Source organism: Phocoena phocoena, chromosome 13 (assembly GCF_963924675.1).
Source record: "Phocoena phocoena chromosome 13, mPhoPho1.1, whole genome shotgun sequence".
Classification (NCBI taxonomy): Eukaryota; Metazoa; Chordata; class Mammalia; order Artiodactyla; family Phocoenidae; genus Phocoena; species Phocoena phocoena.
In genome coordinates, this window is record NC_089231.1 from 62,027,775 (window position 1) to 62,046,125 (window position 18,351).

At 42.5% G+C, this 18,351-nt stretch overlaps 1 pseudogene; it reads left to right on the forward strand.

Annotated features, from left to right (window-relative positions):
- The first annotated feature begins 15,223 nt into the window (after positions 1-15,223).
- On the forward strand, positions 15,224-16,227 carry LOC136132991 (S-adenosylmethionine decarboxylase proenzyme-like; annotated as a pseudogene).
- The last annotated feature ends 2,124 nt before the right edge of the window (positions 16,228-18,351 follow it).

The following is an 18,351-nucleotide window of genomic DNA, read 5'->3' on the forward strand; positions in this document are numbered from 1 at the left end:
GGCGGGGCCTGAGGGAGGAGCTCAGAGGGTGGGGCGGGGCTTGAGGGGAAGAGCTCAGAGGGAGGAGGGCGGGGCTTGGGCCGCGGCGCTAGTCTTGGTGCAGCACGGGCTAGAGCGCGCGTCGGACCCGCTGAGGACGCTGGGGTTCCGCCGGGTGGCCCTCTCCCTCAGGGCGGAGGCCTTCTTCGACCCTTCGGACACCTGTCTCGGTAGGTCCCTTGTCGCATACTTGCTTGAGAGCCTATTCAGTGGGGCCTTGTCCGTGGCAGGCACCGTCCTAGGCCCTGGAGGAGCCGGGGCGGCCGTCAGGAACCGGACCCACAGCAGGTGAAAATGCGCGGCCATCAGTCTCTCAGCAGTAAGAGGGACTTGTGCTCCCAGACGAGGTGGAGTAGCGGGAAACGAGGGAAAATGTGTGAGATACTGTGGCCGGTTAAGTCGTGTGGGCTCTGCCTGGGGGGAGGAGGGAGGGTTCTTTTCCGGTTCGGGTTTGAGTAGGCGAACGTGACAGTAGCTGAGATCCACACAGCACAGGCTTTATTCAGTGGCCAAAGAACGGAGAAGGGGGAACTGAGTTCACGGGTCAACTTCTGCCCGCCTGGCCGTGTCACCGGAGGGTAGGTTCTTGTTTCCTCACAGAATTCAGAGCCCCACACGGAGGCCACGGAGGCGAAGCGAGGGTTTACTGAGTGATTGCACGCTGTCGGGAGGGAGAGCGGGCTGCTCGAGTGAGCAGCTACCCTGAGTTTCCTACCGCGAGTTGGTTATATGGGGCGCGGAAACAGCTGGGAAGAATATTCATTACAGGGCGAGACTCAGGGGAGACTTCTCTCGATCTTATTTCCCTTCTCCGCCTCCCCAAGGACGGGGGAGTTTTGGTCCTCTTTGGTCTTTTCAGGTCTGTCGTGGCCTCAGGTGCAGGATGGGTACTCCCCGTGTCACAGTGTTAATTATGTTGTAATGAGGGAATAGTGAGCAGAAGGTTACTTTCCGACTACGCTGGAGGTTCCTGCCTTTCTTGTTTGCCTCTAGGACCCCTGTGGTCACAAGATGTATGGTTTCCTGTCAGACTCCCATGCCCCCCTTCTCTGCTCTTATCTGGCCAACTGCCTGCTCTAACACTGGCCAGCTCAAGGAGTTTGGACCCTTAAAATCTTTTAAGGGTCAAAGGGTCGATGGTTCGTCTTCTGAAGCTGCTTCAAGCCGAGCAGGGGCATTGTCCCTACCTGTGGGGTACAGACCACCTTGCCATCTGTCAGAGATAGGGGTATCGGGGTCATTGGCAGAAGCAGGGTTGGAGAGTGGGGAGTGGGAGGCTGCAACCCTTTCCAGGTGATGTTTATAGTCCCCATCTTCATGTGGGCTGGGTTGAAATCCCTGGTGTACCATCATCTGCAGGTGAAACTGTTGTAATCTGGAGGAAACAAACTTAACACGCAGGTTAAAAAGGCAGGGTCCAAAAATCAGTAAAAATACTATTGCGATCAGAGGTCCAAGTAGGTGTAGGAACCAGGGGTATGTAATACCCCTCTGACTACAGTCCCAGTGGATTTGGCGCTGGGGTTACCCTTTCCAAAAATGTCTAGCCATTGAGCCTGTTTATATACCTTTTGGATATCTTCTTCCATCTGGCCAGTGGCGTCGATGTAGGTGCAACACGTTTTATTGATTATTGTGCATACCCCTCCCTTCTAAGTTAGGAGATAACCCAAGGCCAGTCTTTTACCATCACCACATTTGCTAGAGAGTTAAGGGAGGTTGAGAGTCTGGAGAGTGCATTCCCCGTGCTCCTGGCCAGAGTAGGTAGAGTAACTGACAGGTTATAAAGTGAAGCGTTGCCTTGTGGTATGCAAAGCCTCCCTGTGGGACCACCAAGCCAATAGCAGCTCCAGTTCCTGCCAGGAGGAGGCCAGTCGCACGCTGGAGCCAGGGACGGGGAATGGAGATATTATATATGAATATTACCCCAGGGGCTAAAAAGGCGAGTGTGTAGGATCCCATGGTTAATTTTTTATGTATGTATTGGTAGCCCATGGCTCAGAGGGGACTCACATAGATAGGACCCTGCAGCCTTCCTTTTGGGTGGCCACAAATTATGAGGTGTCCCCTTGGAGCACATAGCCATGTCTGGGATCTGTTTTCCTGAAGAAGCTGGCTCTGCCAGGTGAGGTTGGGATTCGTTGAACAGGTGCAGCTGGGGCTAAGTGGCCCTCCTCGGATCCCCACCTCAGGCAAGTGGGTCTTATATGGGGGAAGAGGTTCCTCTTCATGTGAGGCAGTCATGTTATATTTTGTGAACGGAGGAGGTAGAGTGCCCCCTTTCCAGTTTCCAAAACGGGGGTACGTCGTGGACTCCTGGGATCTCAGAGATGCCAGACATATCCAATGGGTGGAATTCTGTGTCTCATCTAGCTCTGTTGAGGTCACTTGAGGTGTCCCCCTTTCGCATTTGTATCTTTGAATAGACCTTCAACATATGGGTTGTGTCCTACACCTAAAGATGGCTTTCAGATCATGCAGTCTTGAAAGTTTGAAGATATGATCCCTGCGGGTTTTAGGAAAAGGCTGAGCTCTTTCAGTCAAGTTAATGCAAATGACTGAGGACCGGTTAAAGCATGTCCAATTGACCGTGGAGAGAAGCTCTTCTGTGGGTGGGTCCCAAGACCAATTGGACTGGTTAGGAGTATAGAGGGAGGTGTTGACCGAGGCTGGGTAGAAGATGGGCCACCCCGGGACCTCATGGGGGTTGGCGTGGCAGACCCAGCAGTTAGTAAGATTTTCATTTTTTCCTATGGTGGAGGAAATTTGTACTATGGAGTTGCCGCTCCATCCCCCTTGTGCAGATATCCACAGGAGGGAGAGAAATTTTAGGGTTAATAATGGCTTTATGGTGGTGGTGGTGAGCTAAAAGTGAACAGTCTTCTTTAAACCCAGCATGGACAGAGGAGTTCTTCCCTGGCAGGGGTGGCTAAGTGAACTGGTAAAATGTAAGTAAGAGAATAATAGCAAAAATGGTGAGTACGAGTCCAATCCACCAAATCATTTTACTTATCTGCCAACGATGTCTGTCCTTTGAGTATATATTCAACTTCTTGGTTTTTAAGTAGGAGCCTAAGGCCTTTGGTGGGCTCACAGGTCCAGTTGGAGGTGTCTTCCTGTTCATAGCCAGGGTCCTGTTTGGACTTAAGAGGAACTGGCTTGATTTGGGACAGGTGAACCCAACTGTTGATCCCTTGTAATTTAACTGCAATAGGGGTACTGAGAAGGACCTAGTAAGGGCCCCTCCACTTGGGCAGTAATTGATCAGAGGGGGACCCTTCTCTCCATGTTTTTAGGAGGACAAAATCTCCCAGTTGAACATGAATGGGGTCAGTTTCCTGGTTGGGGGACTGATTTCCATATTCTGAAATCGCCTTTTGGACCAGTCCCAGATTAATTAGGTACTTAATAAGCTCACTGGTTTCAGTATCCACCAAAATGTCAGAGGATAAAAAGGGCCTACCATAAGTCATTTCAGATGGGCTGATCTCTAGCCCTGTTTTAGGTGCCCCCCTGATTCTCAAGAGGGCTATAGGTAAAAACTTTGTCCAAGGTTTTAATATCTCTTGACAAAGTTTAGCCAGGATTCTTTTTAAAGTTTGATTTGCCCTTTCCACCTTCCCTGATGGTTGAGGCCTCCAGGCAGCATGGAGGTGGTAGCAAATGCCTAGGACAGTAGAGATTTGTTGGGTAACCCTAGCCACAAAAGAGGGACCGTTATCACTTTGTAAAGACCGTGGAAGTCCAAACAGAGGAATTATTTCCTTTAGTAATGCCTTTATTACCTCCTGAGCTCTCTTGGTCTTAGTTGAAGGCTTCCACCCATCTGGTAAAAGTGTCAATAAAGACCAGAAGGTATTTATATCCCTGGGAGGATGGCATCTGGGTAAAGTCTATTTGCCAGTTCTCCTCTTCTTTGGATGGGCTGGAGGAGAGGTGGAGGCCTTAGTTTTCCCCCTGGGTTATTATGGTAACATATATTACAGACCTCTGTGACCTCTAGGCTAGTCTGAGAAAGGCCCATGCCAGAGAAGACTTTTTCCACCAGGCTAGTCAAAGCATCCCACCCCAGATGAGAGAAGTCATAGAATGATTTTTAAATATTCCATTGTAATGCTCTGGACAGCATTATTGTTTGTTCCTTAATCCACAGCCATTGGGACCCTCTTAGTATCCCCTAGTTCAGACCCACTCTATTTCCTTGATTGTGTACAGGGGTGACAATAAAGTGGGCTGGGGGTTGATTATGAGGGAGTAAGGTGGCCTGAGCTGAAGGTGTTTTTTGGTTTTTGCTTTTTGAATTTTATTGAAGTATAGTTGATTTACAATGTTGTATTTCTGCTGTACAGCAAAGTGACTCAGTTATACACATATATACATTCTTTTTCATATTCTTTTCCATTATGGTTTATCAAAGGATATTGAATATAGTTTCCTGTGCTATACAGTAGGACCTTGTTGTTTATCCATTGTATATATAATAGTTTGCGTCTGCTAATCCCAGACTCCCAACCCTTCCCTCCCGCACTACCCTCCCCCTTGGCAGCCACAGGTCTCTTCTCTATATCTGTGTGTATGTTTCTGTTTCATAGATATGTTAATTCTTGTCATATTTGAGATTCCACATATAAGTGATATCATACGGTATTTGTCTTTTTCTTTCTGACTTACTTCGCTTAGTAGAATAATATCTAGGTCCATCCATGTTGCTGCAAATGGTATTATTTCATTCTTTTTTTATGGCTGAGTAGTATTGCGTTGTGTCTGTTTATACGTGTGTGTGTGTGTATCACATCGACTTTATTATCCGTTCATCTGTTGATGGACATTTAGGTTGTTCCCGTGTCTTGGCTGTTGTGAATAGTGCTGCTATAAACATAGGGGTGCATGTATCTTTTTGAATTATAGTTTAGTCCAGATATATGCCCAGGAGTGGGATTGCTGGATCATATGGCTACTCTATTTTTAGTTTTCTGAGGAACCTCCCTACTGTTTTCCATAGTGACTGCACCAATTTACATTCCCACCAACAGTGTAAGAGGGTTCCCTTTTCCCCACACCCTCTCCAGCATTTTATTATTTGTACACTTTTTGATGATGGCCATTCTGACTGGTGTGAGGTGGTGCCTCATTGTAGTTTTGATTTGCATTTCTCTAATAATTAGTAATGATGAGCATCTTTTCATGTGCCTATTGGCCTTCTGTATGTCTTCTTTGGAGAAATGTCTATTTAGGTCTTCTGCCCATTTTTTGTTTGGGTTGTTTGTTTCTGTGTTATTGAATTGTATGAGCTGTTTGTATATTTTGGAAATTAAGCCCTGGTTAATCACATCATTTGCAAACATTTTCTGCCAGTCTGTAGGTTATCTTTTCATTTTGTTTATGTTTTCCTTTGCTGCGCAAAAGCTTTTAAGTTTGATTCGGTCCCATTTGTTTATTTTTGCTTTTATTTCTATTGCTTTGGGAGACCTAAGAAAACATCTGTATGATTTATGTCAGGATGTTTTGCCTATGTTCTCTTCTAGGAGTTTTATGTTGTCATGTCTTATGTTTAAGTCTTTAATCCATTTTGAGTTTATTTTTGAGCCTGGTGTATTCTAACTTCATTGATTTGCATGTGACTGTCCAACTTTCCCAACACCACTTGCTGAAGAGACTCTCTCTTTCCCATTGGATATTCTTGCCTCCTTTGTTGAAGATTAATTGACCATAGGTGTGTGGGTTTATTTCTGGGCTCTCTATTCTGTTCCATTGATCCATACGTTTGTTTTTGTGCCAGTACCACTCTGTTTTGATTACTGTAGCTTTGTAGTATTGTCTGAAGTCTGGGAGGGTTATGCCGCCTGCTTTGTTCTTTTTTCTCAGAATTGCTTTAGCAATTCTGGGTCTTCTATGGTTCCGTATAAATTTTAGGATTATTTGTTCTAGTTCTGTGAAAAATGTCAGGGGTTATTTGATAGGGATCACATTAAATCTGTAGATTGCTTTGGGTAGTATGGCCATTTTTACAATATCAATTCTTCTAAGAACATGGGTTGTCTTTCCATTTCTTTGAATCATTTTCAGTTTCCAGTACCAATTTTTTTTTGGTAGAATTTTTTTTTATTGTAGTTGATTTACAGTGTCTTAATTGCTGTACAGCAAAGTGATTCTCAGTGTATATACATATATATATATATATATATATGTATACACACACACACATACATATACATTCTTCCATTTTATATTCTTTTCCATTATGGTTTATCATAGATATTGAGTATAGTTCTCTGTGCTATTCAGTAGGACCTTGTTGTTTATCCATTCTATATATAAAAGCTTACATCTGCTAACCCCAACCTCCCACTCCTTCTCTCCCCCAACCCCATCCCCCTTGGCAACCACCAGTCTGTTCTCTATGTCCGTGATTCTGTTTCTGTTTCATAGAAAGGTTTGTGTCATATTTTAGATTCCACATATAAGTGATATCATATGGTATTTGTATTTCTCTTTCTGACTTACTTCACTTAGTATGATAATCTCTAGTTGCATCTATATTGCTGCAAATGGCATTATTTCGTTCATTTTTATGGCTGAGTACTATTCCATTGTATATAAGTGCCACATCTTTATCCATTCATCTGTCAATGGACATTTAGGTTGTTTCCATGTCTTGGCTATCATGAATAGTGAGTGCTGCTATAAACATAGGGGTGCACGTATCTTTTTTTTGAATAAATTTATTTTTGGCTGCATAAGGTCTTCATTGCTATGCGTGGGCTTTCTCTAGTTGCGGCAAGTGAAGGCCACTCTTCATTGCAGTGCGCAGGCTTCTCATTGCAGTGGCTTCTTTTGTTGCGGAGCACAGGCTCTAGGCACGTGGGCTTCAGTAGCTGTGGCTCTTGGGCGCTAGACACAGGCTCAGTAGTTTTGACACATGGGCTTAGTTGCTCCGCAGCATGTGGAATATTCCCGGACCAGGGCTCAAACCCATGTCCCCTGCATTAGCAGGAGGATTCTTAACCACTGCGCCATCAGGGAAGTCCCGCATATATCTTTTTGAATTATAGTTTTGTCTGAATGTATGCCCAGGAGTGGAATTCCTGGATCATGTGGTAATTCTATTTTTAGTTTTCTGAGGAACCTCCATACTATTTTCCACAGTGGCTGCACCAACTTACATTCCAACTAACAGTGTAGGAGGGTTCCCTTTTCTCCACACCCTCTCCAGCATTTAAAAAAATATATATATATATATATATATATATATATATTATTTATTTATTTATTTATTTACTTTGGCTGTGCCGGGTCTCACCTGAATCATGTGGAATCTTCGCCACGGCACGCGGGTTCCTTAATTGTGGCATGCTTGGTTGCGGCATGCAAACGCTTAGTTGCGGCATACGTGTGGGATCTAGTTCCCCAGCCAGGGATCAAACCCGGGCCCCCCTTATTGGGAGCATGGAGCCCTACACACTGGACCACTGGGGAAGTCCCCAACATTTGTTATTTGTAGACTTTTTTGTGTGTGTGTGTGCGGTACGCGGGCCTCTCACTGTTGTGGCCTCTCCCGTTGCGGAGCACAGGCTCCGGGCATGCAGGCTCAGTGGCCATGGCTCACGGGCCCAACTGCTCTGTGGCATGTGGGATCTTCCTGGACCGGGGCACAAACCCATGTCCCCTGCATCGGCAGGAGGACTCTCAACCACTGCGCCGCCAGGGAAGCCCAGTAGACTTTTTAATGATGGCCATTCTGACTGGTGTGGGGTTGTACCTCATTATAGTTTTGATTTACAGTTCTCTAACAATTAGTGATGTTGAGCATCTTTTCATGTGCCTATTGGCCATCTGTATTTCTTCTTTGGAGAAATGCCTATTTAGATCTTCTGCCCATTTTTGGATAGGGTTGTTTGTTTTTTTGTTGCTGAGTTGTATGAGCTGTTTGTGTATTTTGGAAATTCATCCCTTGTCAGTTTTATCATTTACAAATATTTTCTCCCATTCTGTAGGCTGTCTTTTCATTTTGTTTATGGTTTCCTTTGATGTGCAAAAGCTTGTAAGGTTAATTAGGTCCTATTTGTTTTTATTTCTATTGTCTTGGGAGACTGACCTAAGAAAACATTGGTATGATTTATGTCAGAGAATGTTTTGCCTATATTCTCTTCTAGGAGTTTTATGGTGTCACATAAAAACATTTAAATTTTGGCCATTTTGAGTTTATTTCTGTTTATGGGGAAAGGGTGCATTCTAACTTCATTGATTTACATGCAGCTGTATGACTTTCCCATTACCACTTGCTGAAGAGACTGCCTTTTTCCCATTGGATATTCTTGCCTCCTTTGTCAAAGATTAATTGACCATAGGTGTGTGGGTTTATTTCTGGGCTGTCTATTCTGTTCCATTGATCCATATGTCTGTTTTTGTGCCATTACCACTCTGTTTTGATTACTTTAGCCTTGTAGTATTGTCTGAAGTTTGGGAGGGTTATGCCTCCTGCTTTGTTCTTTTTCCTCAGGATTGCTTTGGAAGTTTGGGTCTTTTATGATTCCATATAAATTTTAGGATTATTTGTTCTAATTCTGTGAAAAATGTCAGGGGCTATTTGATAGGGATCACATTAAATCTGTAGATTGCTTTGGGTAGTATGGCCATTTTTACAATATTAATTCTTCCAATCCAAGAGCATGGGATTCTTTCCATTTCTTTGAATCATCTTCAATTTCCTTTATTAATGTTTTTTAATTCTCAGCATATGTCTTTCAACTCCTTGGTCAGGTTTATTCCTAAATATTTTATTTTTGGGGGTGTGATTTTAAGAGGTACCATTTTATTATATTCCCTTTCTGATATTTCATTGTTGGTGTAAAGAAATGCAATCAGTTTCTGTATGTTAATCTTGTATCCTGCTACCTTGTTCTATTCGTTTATCAGTTCTAGTAGTTTTTGTGTGGACTCTTTAGGGTTTTCTCTGTATATTATCATGTCATCTGCATATAATGACAATTTTACCTCTTCCCTACCATTTGAATACCTTTTATTTCTTTTTCTTTTCTGATTGCTGTGGCTAAAACTTTCAGTACTGTGTTGAATAGAAGAGGTAAGAGTGGGCATCCTTGTCTTGTTCCAGATTTTAGCAGGAAGGCTTTCAGCTTTTCACTGTTGAGTATTATATTGGCCATTGGTTCGTCATAAACAGCTTTTATTATGTTGAGATATGTTCTCTCTATACCTACTTTCAAAAGGGTTTTTATTATGAATCGATGTGGAATTTTATTGAATGCTTTTCCTGCATCTATTGAGATGATTGTTGTTTTCGTCTTTTCTTTTGTTGATGTGGTGTATCACATTGATTGATTTGCATGTGTTGAGCCATCCTTGTGACCAGCTTGGTCATGGTGTATGATCTTTATGTGTTGTTGGACTCAGTTTGCTAATATTTTTTTTTTGAGAATTTTTGCATCTGTATTCATCAAAGATATTGACCTGTGATTTTCCTTTTTGGTGGTATCTTTTAGTATCTTTTGTGTGGTTTTGGTATCAGGGTGATGGTGACTTCATAGAATGTCTTTGGGAGTGTTCCTTTCTGTTCAGTTTTTGGAAGAGTTTGAGAAGGATCTGTATAAGTTGTTCTTTGTATGTTTGGTAGAATTCACCTGTGAAACCATCTGGTCCTCGACTTTTGTTCATAGGGAATTTTTATTTTTTATTTATTTAAAAAATGTATTATTATTATTATTTTTTTCAATATGCGGGCCTCTCACCGTTGTGGCCTCTCCTGTTGCAGAGCACAGGCTTTGGACGCGCAGGCTCAGCGGCCATGGCTCACGGGCCCAGCCGCTCCGTGGCATGTGGGATCCTCCCAGACCGGGGCACGAACCTGTGTCCCCTGCATCGGCAGGCGGACTCTCAACCACTGTGCCACCAGGGAAGCCCTAAAATGTATTATTTTAAAATTTTTATTTATTTTGTTTTTGGCTGCATTGGGTCTTCATTGCTGCATGCGGGCTTTCTCAAGTTGCGGCGAGCGGGGACTTCTCTTCATTGTGGTGAGCGGGCTTCTCATTGTGGTGGCTTCTCTTTGTTGTGGCTCGCGGGCTCAGTAGTTGTGGCTCATGACAGCTTCTTTTATGATTCGAAGATCTTGGATCATTGTATATTCCCCATTTGGTTTGAGAACCTGTAGGATTGGAATATTATAAGGAGATTGGCATGGCAACAAAAGCCCATATTTGATGAATTTTGAGATCAGGGATTGGAGGCCTCATCAAGCCTCTGGTTTTGTGGGATATTGATGCTTGGAAAGGAAGTTATTAGCCTCCTTTAAGGTGATTTTCACAGGAGTGGCAATCTTTGCCTGTCATTAGATTTCCTGGTCCCAGACCTGTGGCTGTATGAGTTCTTTAATTATTGGGGAAATATTTTGAGCTGGACTGTCCATGTCTTGTATAATGCATAGTCTAGCCAAAAATAGGTCTTGGTTTTGGTTTTCAGGGACAGTAAGAGTCACTTGCTCAGGGAGAGAAAGATTTAGAAGAATGAAATCTCTTCCTAATAATGGGCTGGGGCATTCAGGCATGACCAGAAACTTGTGAGTTATAAGAGTCTTTCCCCAGCTGCAAATTAGAGGGCTGGTGAAATGTTTTCATTTTGGCCTTCCTTCTCCCCCAACAATAGAGCAGGTTTTGGGGGCAAGGAGCCTAGCGTGAGAAGTCAGGACAGAGTAAGTGGCTCCTATGTCTAGTAGAAACTGGACAACCTGCCATGTCAGTGGTCACCTGTGGTTCCTCCCATGTGATAATGACTTTCTTCTTGGGAGGTCCCAGGTCCCATCAATCAACCACTGCCATGACTGGCAAGGGGCAATTTCCCCACTCCCTTTGGAGCTGAGGGCATTCCCTTCTCCAGTGGCCCATCTTCTTACAGAGTGGGCATGGTGTCTTGGGTGGAGGCTGGAACCTGTTTTCTGGGCATTCCTTGCTCCAGTGTTTGGGGCTCCCACAGTTAAAACAGGCTCCTTTACCTGGCGGGGGACTTCTGGGAGTGCCTTTGGGGTAACCAGGAGATAAGTTAGGTCCTGCCATGATGGCTGCCAGAAGCTTGGCTTGCTAATGGTCCCTTAAGTCATGCTGTTCCTTCCTTTCCTCCTCAGCCTGGTCTCTGCTGTTAAAGACACTGAAGGCCATATCAGTAAGGTTGCAAGGGGTTTGGGGGCCCCATGGCAAGCTTTTGACAAATGTTGGGGGCTGACAAGCTAATGAAATGGATTGCAAGTACAATGTGTCCCTCAAAAAGTGTTTGGATCAACAGTCATATACTTTTAGAGGGCATCTACCAGCCTGGCCTGAAATAGGGCTGGATTTTTGTCCTGACCTTGAGTGATCTCTTTAACCTTACCATAAATGACAGGTTTAATTATGTATAGTTTCATCTCTTCAGTGAGGCAAAGGATCATGTGGTCTCTTTTAGGGATACCAGTTTAGCCTGGCTGATACTCCCAATTGGGATCAATCAGTGGTACTGCCATCATGCCCACAGGATAATGATTGGGTGGGGCAGTGTGTAATCCATCAGCATATGCTTGAGCCTCTGCCCAAATGTAGGTCTTTTCCTCAGGGGTGCAACAGTGGGAAATGGCAACATTCAGGTCCTTCTAAGTGAGGTCGAAGGAGAAATTTAGTCCCTGGAGTTCTTCAGTGAATCAGCTAGGGTCCTCCAAGAATGGGTTTGTAAGCAGGTGCAGCACTGGTTAAGACTGGACAAAGAAAAGAGCGCAGGCTCAGTAGTTGTGGTGCACGGGCTTAGTTGCTCTGCGGCATGTGGGATCTTCCGGGACCAGGGCTCGAACCCGTGTACCTTGCAGCCAGATTCTTGACCACTGCACCACCAGGGAAGTCCCTGTATCATATGTTAGATTCTACATATAAGTGATATCATATTATTTATATATATGTGTGTGTGTGTGTGTGTGTGTATATCCCATCTTCTTTATCCATTCATCTGTCAATGGACATTTAGGTTTGTGTGTGTGTGTGATATGATACTATGTTTTTATTTTTATTTATTTTATTTTTAAAATAAAATTTTAAAAGTATTTAATTAAAAAAATATCTTTATTGGAGTATAACTGCTTTACAATGTTGTGTTAGTTGCTGTTGTACAACAAAGTGATTCAGCTATATGTATACATATATCCCCATGTCCCCTCCCTCTTGAGCCTCCCTCCCACCCTCCCTATCCCACCCCTCTAAGTGGTGACAAAGCACCGAGCTGATCTCCCTGTGCTATGCAGCAGCTTCCCACTAGCCATCCATTTTACATTTGGTAGTGTACATGTGTCAGTGCTACTCTCTCACTTCGTCCCACCTTCCACTTCCCGCCCTGTGACCTCAAGTCTGTTCTCTACATCTGCATTTTTATTCCTGCCCTGCCACTAGGTTCATCATTACCGTTTTTTCAGATTCCATATATGTGTGTTAGCATGCGGTATTTTTCTCTTTCTGACTTACTTCATTCTGTATGACAGACTCTAGGTCCATCCACCTCATTACAAATAACTCAATTTCATTCCTTTTTATGGCTGAGTAATATTCCATTGTATATATGTGCCACATCTTCTTTATCCATTCATCTGTTGATGGACATTTAGGTTGGTTCCATGGCCTGGCTATTGTATATAGTGCTGCAATGTACATTGCAGTACATGTATCTTTTTGAATTATGGTTTTTTCAGGGTATATGCCCAGTAGTGGGATTGCTGGGTCATATGGTAGTTCTATTTTTAGTTTTTTAAGGAACCTCCATACTGTTCTCCATAGTGACTGTATCAGTTTACATTCCCACCAGCAGTGCAGGAGGGTTCCCTTTTCTCCACACCCTCTCCAGCATTTATTGTTTGTATATTTTTTGATGATGGCCATTCTGACCGATGTGAGGTAATACCTCATTGTGGTTTTGATTTGTATTTCTCTCTGTTTCCATGTCTTGACTATTGTAAATAGCGCTGCTATGAACATAGGGATGCATGTATCTTTAATTTTAATTTAATTTTTTTTTTGGCTGTGCCATGTGGCATGCAGGATCTTAGTTCCCCAACCAGGGATTGAACCTGTGCCCCTGCAACGGAAGTGCTGATTCTTAACCACTGGACCACCAGAGAAGTCCCTGCATGTATCTTTTAGAATTATAGTTTTGAATGAGTATATGCCCAGGCGTGGGATTGCTGGCTCATATGGCAACTCTATTTTTAGTTTTTCTGAGGAACCTCCCTACTGTTTTCCATAGTGGCTGCACCAATTTACATTACCACCAGCAGTGTAAGAGAGTCCCCTTTTCTCCCCACCCTCTCCAGCATTTATTGTTTGTAGACCTTTTTTCTTTTTTTAAATAAATTTATTTTTATTTTTTGGCTGTGTCTTTGTTGCTGCGTGCAGGCTTTCTCTAGTTGTGGCGAGCAGGGGCTACTCTTTGTTGCGGTGTGCGGGCTTCTCATTGTGGTGGCTTCTCTTGTTGCGGAGCACGGGCTCTAGGCACGCGGGCTTCAGTAGTTGTGGCTCGCGGGCTCTAGAGTGCAGGCTCAGTAGTTGTGGTTCACGGGCTTAGTTGCTCTGTGGCATGTGGGATCTTCCAAGACCAGGGCTCGAACCTGTGTCCCCTGCACTGGCAGGCAGATTCTTAACCACTGAGCCACCCTGTTTGTAGACTTTTTAATGATGGCCATTCTGACTGGTGTGAGGTGGTACCTCATTATGGTTTTGATTTGCATTTCTCTAATGATTAGTGATGTTGAGCATCCTTTCATGTGCCTATTGGCCACCTGTATGTCTTCTTTGCAGAAATGTCTATTTAGGTCTTCTGCCCTTTTATCGATTGAGTTGTTTGTTTTTTATTGTTGTTGAATTGTATGAGCTGTTCGTATGTTTTGGAAATCAATCCCTTGTCGGTTGCATCGTTTGCAAATATTTTCTCCCAATTTCTAGGTTGTTTTTTCATTTTGTTTATGTTTTCCTTTGCTGTGCAGAAGCTTGAAAGGTTGATTAGGTCCCATTTGTTTATTTTTGTTTTTATTTCTATTGTCTTGGGAGACTTACCTAAGAAAATATTGGTACAATTTATGTCAGAGAATGTTTTGCCTATGATCTTTTCTAGGAGTTTCATGGTGTTATATCTTATGTTTAAGTCTTTAAGCCATTTTGAGTTTATTTTTGTGCATGGTGTGAGGGTGTGTTCGAACTTCATTGATTTATATGCAGCTGTCCAACTTTCCCAGCACCACTTGCTGAAGAGACTGTCTTTTTCCCCTTTTTATATTCTTTCCTCCTTTTTTGAATATTAATTGATTGTAGGTGTGTGGGTTTATTTCTGGGCTCTCTATTCTGTTCCATTGATCCATGTATCTGTTTTTGTGCCAGTACCACTCTGTTTTGATTACTGTAGCTTTGTAGTATTTTCTGAAGTCTGGGAGGGTTATGCCTCCCGCTTTGTTCTTTTTCTTCAGGATTGCTTTAGCAATTCTGGGTCTTTTATGGTTCCATATAAATTTTAGGATTATTTGTTCTAGTTCTGTGAAAAACGTCATGGGTGATTTGATAGGGATCACATTAAATCTGTAGATTGCCCCCAACATTCATATTTGAAACCCCAACTTCCAATGTGACTGTATTTGGAGATAATGCAGTATCCCTTATGAATATACATGCAAAAATCCTCAACAAAATACTAGCAAACCAAAGCCAACGTCATATTTGAAGGATTATACACCATGGCCAAGTGGGATTTACCTCAGAATGTCAGGTTGGTTCAACATAATAAAATCAATGTAATACATCACGTTAATAGAATGAATTTTTAAAAATCACATGATCGCTCCCACAGTATGGCCGGCGACATTAGCTAGTGCTTGCTCTACTCTCTCTAACGGGGAAACAGCGGACTACAAGAGACTGAGCTGTATCTGCCTCTGTTTCCTCTGTATCTGCCTCTGTTTCAACTTTCGCTCACACACACACACACAAAAAAAAAAAGCCGGGAAAATTTTATTAACCCTTTTTTAAAAAAAGTTAATATAAAATTATAGCAAAAAAGGAACCTGAACTTTAGTAACACAGCTGGAATAATCCTCAGTGGCGGCGGCAGCGGCAGGAGAAGAGGTTTAATTTAGTTGATTTTCTGTGGTTGTTGGTTGTTTGCTAGTCTCACGGTGATGGAAGCTGCACATTTTTTCGAAGGGACTGAGAAGCTGCTGGAGGTTTAGTTCTCCAGGCAGCAACCCGACGCAAACCAAGGATCTGGGGATCTTTGCACCATCCCAAGATCCGAGTGGGACATACTTTTGAAGGATGTGCTATGTTCAATCATAAGTGTAACAAAAACTGACAAGCAGGAAGCTTATGTACTCAGTGAGAGTAGCATGTTTGTCTCCAAGAGACGTTTCATTTTGAAGACATGTGGTACCACCCTCTTGCTGAAAGCACTGGTTCCCCTGTTGAAACTTGCTAGGGATTACAGTGGGTTTGACTCAATTCAAAGCTTCTTTTATTCTCGTAAGAATTTTATGAAGCCTTCTCACCAAGGGTACCCACACCGGAATTTCCAGGAAGAAATAGAGTTTCTTAATGCAGTTTTCCCAAATGGAGCAGCACATTTTATGGGACACATGAATTCTGATTGTTGGTACTTTTGTACTTTGGATTTCCCAGAGAGTCGGGTAATCAATCAGCCGGATCAAACCCTGGAATTTCTGTTGAGTGAGCTTGACCCAGCAGTTATGGACCAGTTCTACATGAAATATGGTGTTACTGCAAAGGATGTCACTTGTGAGAGTGGAATTCGTGACCTGATACCAGGTTCTGTCATTGATGCCACACTGTTCAGTCCTTGTGGGTATTCAATGAATGGAATGAAACTGGATGGAACTTATTGGACTATTCACATCACTCAGAACCAGAATTTTCTTATGTTAGCTTTGAAACAAACTTAAGTCAGACCTGCTATGATGACCTGATCAGGAAAGTTGTGGAAGTCTTCAAGCCAGGAAAATTTGTGACTACCCTGTTTGTAAATCAGAGTTCTAAATGTCTCACAGTGCTTTCTCCGCCCCAGAGTATTGAAGGTTTTAAACGTCTTGATTGCCAGAGCGCTATGTTCAGTGATTACAATTTTGTTTTTACCAGTTTTGCTGAGAAGCAGCAACAACAGCAGAGTTGATTAAGAAAAATGAAGAAAAAATGCACAAAGAGAACACACATAGAAGAAGGTGGTGGCTGCTTTCGCCAAAACAGAACACACATAGAAGAAGGTGGTGGCTGCTTTTTAGATATTGATACCAAGGGCCATGCTTTCCATAACCACCACCTTGTAGTTGCAGAAAGCCCTAGATGTAATGATAGTGTAATCATTTTGAATTGTATGCATTATTATATCAAGGAGTTAGATATCTTGCATGCATGCTCTCTTCTGTGGTTAGGTATCCTATGCCACTCTTGCTGTGAAATTGAAGTGCATGTAGAAAAAACCTTTTACTATATGAAACTTTACAACACTTGTGAAAACAACTCAGTTTGGTTTATGCACAGTGTAGTGTTTCTCCAGGTATCATCCAAAGTTCCCCACAGACAAGGCTTTCATCCTCATTAGGTGTTGGCCTCAGCCTAGCCATCTGGGACTGTTCTATTAAATTGCTACCAGGATTTTGCATCCAGTTACCTCCACTTTCTAGAACATATTCTCTACTAATGTTATTGAAATCAGTTTCTACTTCATACAGGTGTTTTTGCAGCACCAAAGTTCTTCTTTCACGAGTCCTCTACGAAAATGACTGCAGTTATCCATTTTGTGTATTACTATCTCACTGCTTCCTATACTTGTGTGACTTTAATTGATTCATTCCTCACCATGGTATCTCCCTCCCAACCACACCCCCTCCATAAAGCAATACACTGTTACACTGTGGGTTTACACTAACCTTATACCCCAGAAGGGGAACGGGGGGATGGACCCTGGGCTTAATTTTCTTTTAAGGTCAAGGGAGTTTGGCATTTTTCGTTACCATGAGCTCTTTTGGAATAAGCTGGTGTTGATTAGCAAAGAAGGTGTAGATTGATACTAGGGAATATTGGCAGAACTGTATGGAAACTGTATGCCATTCTGTGCCCCCCATTAAATAAGATTAGCTTCTCATGGGCACCATGTCTTTATTAACTTGCTAAGTAGTAGTATAAAAAAATTATAACTAAATTTGTTAGCAAGGAGATTTAAGATAAAGGTTGTGTTGAATTCAACAAGTCAAGTCAGCTCAGATGATTCACCTCAACTTTTACTTTCATAGCCATTTCCACTCATTTCTATTTATGATATGCCATAAACTTTGGTTCAAAGCAGAATCGATTTCTTTGCCATCTTGTGACTTAAAAAGTTATGTGACTTTGTGATGCGTGTGATAGTGTTCTGATGGTTCCTCTTACTGGTATTTCTTTCTCCATGGAGTAACATCAAGTGATGAATGAGAACTGTTCAGGTTATTCAGACATACTACACAGTGAAGCAGAGTGCTATCCATAAAACATAACACACAAAATTCCAAAATGGTCAATGGGAAATGACTAGAAATACAGGCTTAAAAGAGTTGGCATCTTTTAGCTGTATTTGCTAATACGGACATTTATTTAAGCAGCTGAGAAAAGAGCAAAGTTGACTCAATTTTGTATTTCTTCTTGTCCTCAAACAATTTTTGATTCTTTCTGGATTGATGCAGTGATGTTTTTGTTCCTTCCATATTTATAAATGAAACACTTTTTTTTTAAAGTGTTTCTAAACATAAATTCTACTTGGTTTGAAATAAAGTGGTTGGAACAATTTTGACTTTTAAACATGTTGTTTATTCAGAGCTTCACTGAAGAAGCTTTCAATCAATGGATCAGTCCGGTTCTGTAATTAGCGCACAGTACCTAATGTTTTGGGGCTATTATGAGAACCAGTGCTCAAAGTGGATTTTGTTCTTGAACAGTGTCCCAGTAGATTTGATGAACATTTATTTGCTTGAGGTCTGATTCCCGCCCCCTGCCCCCGCCCCGGCCCAGTAGATTTAAGATTTCCATTTAATGTTGAGAAACTGCACAAATTTGTATGGAACAAAGCCTAGAAAAATGAAAACTATAGATTGGATAGTAATCTAAATTAATCCTAGTGTGTATGATAGAGGAGGGAAAATTTTGGTGCCATAATTTCTCTCTCCATGGTGTTGGACTTAAATCAGTTGAAATGTATTTCTGTACCACAGTTTAAGCTTCAATAAGGTTTGCTTAATTCGTTGTCTAGTGACGTTCAGAAAGT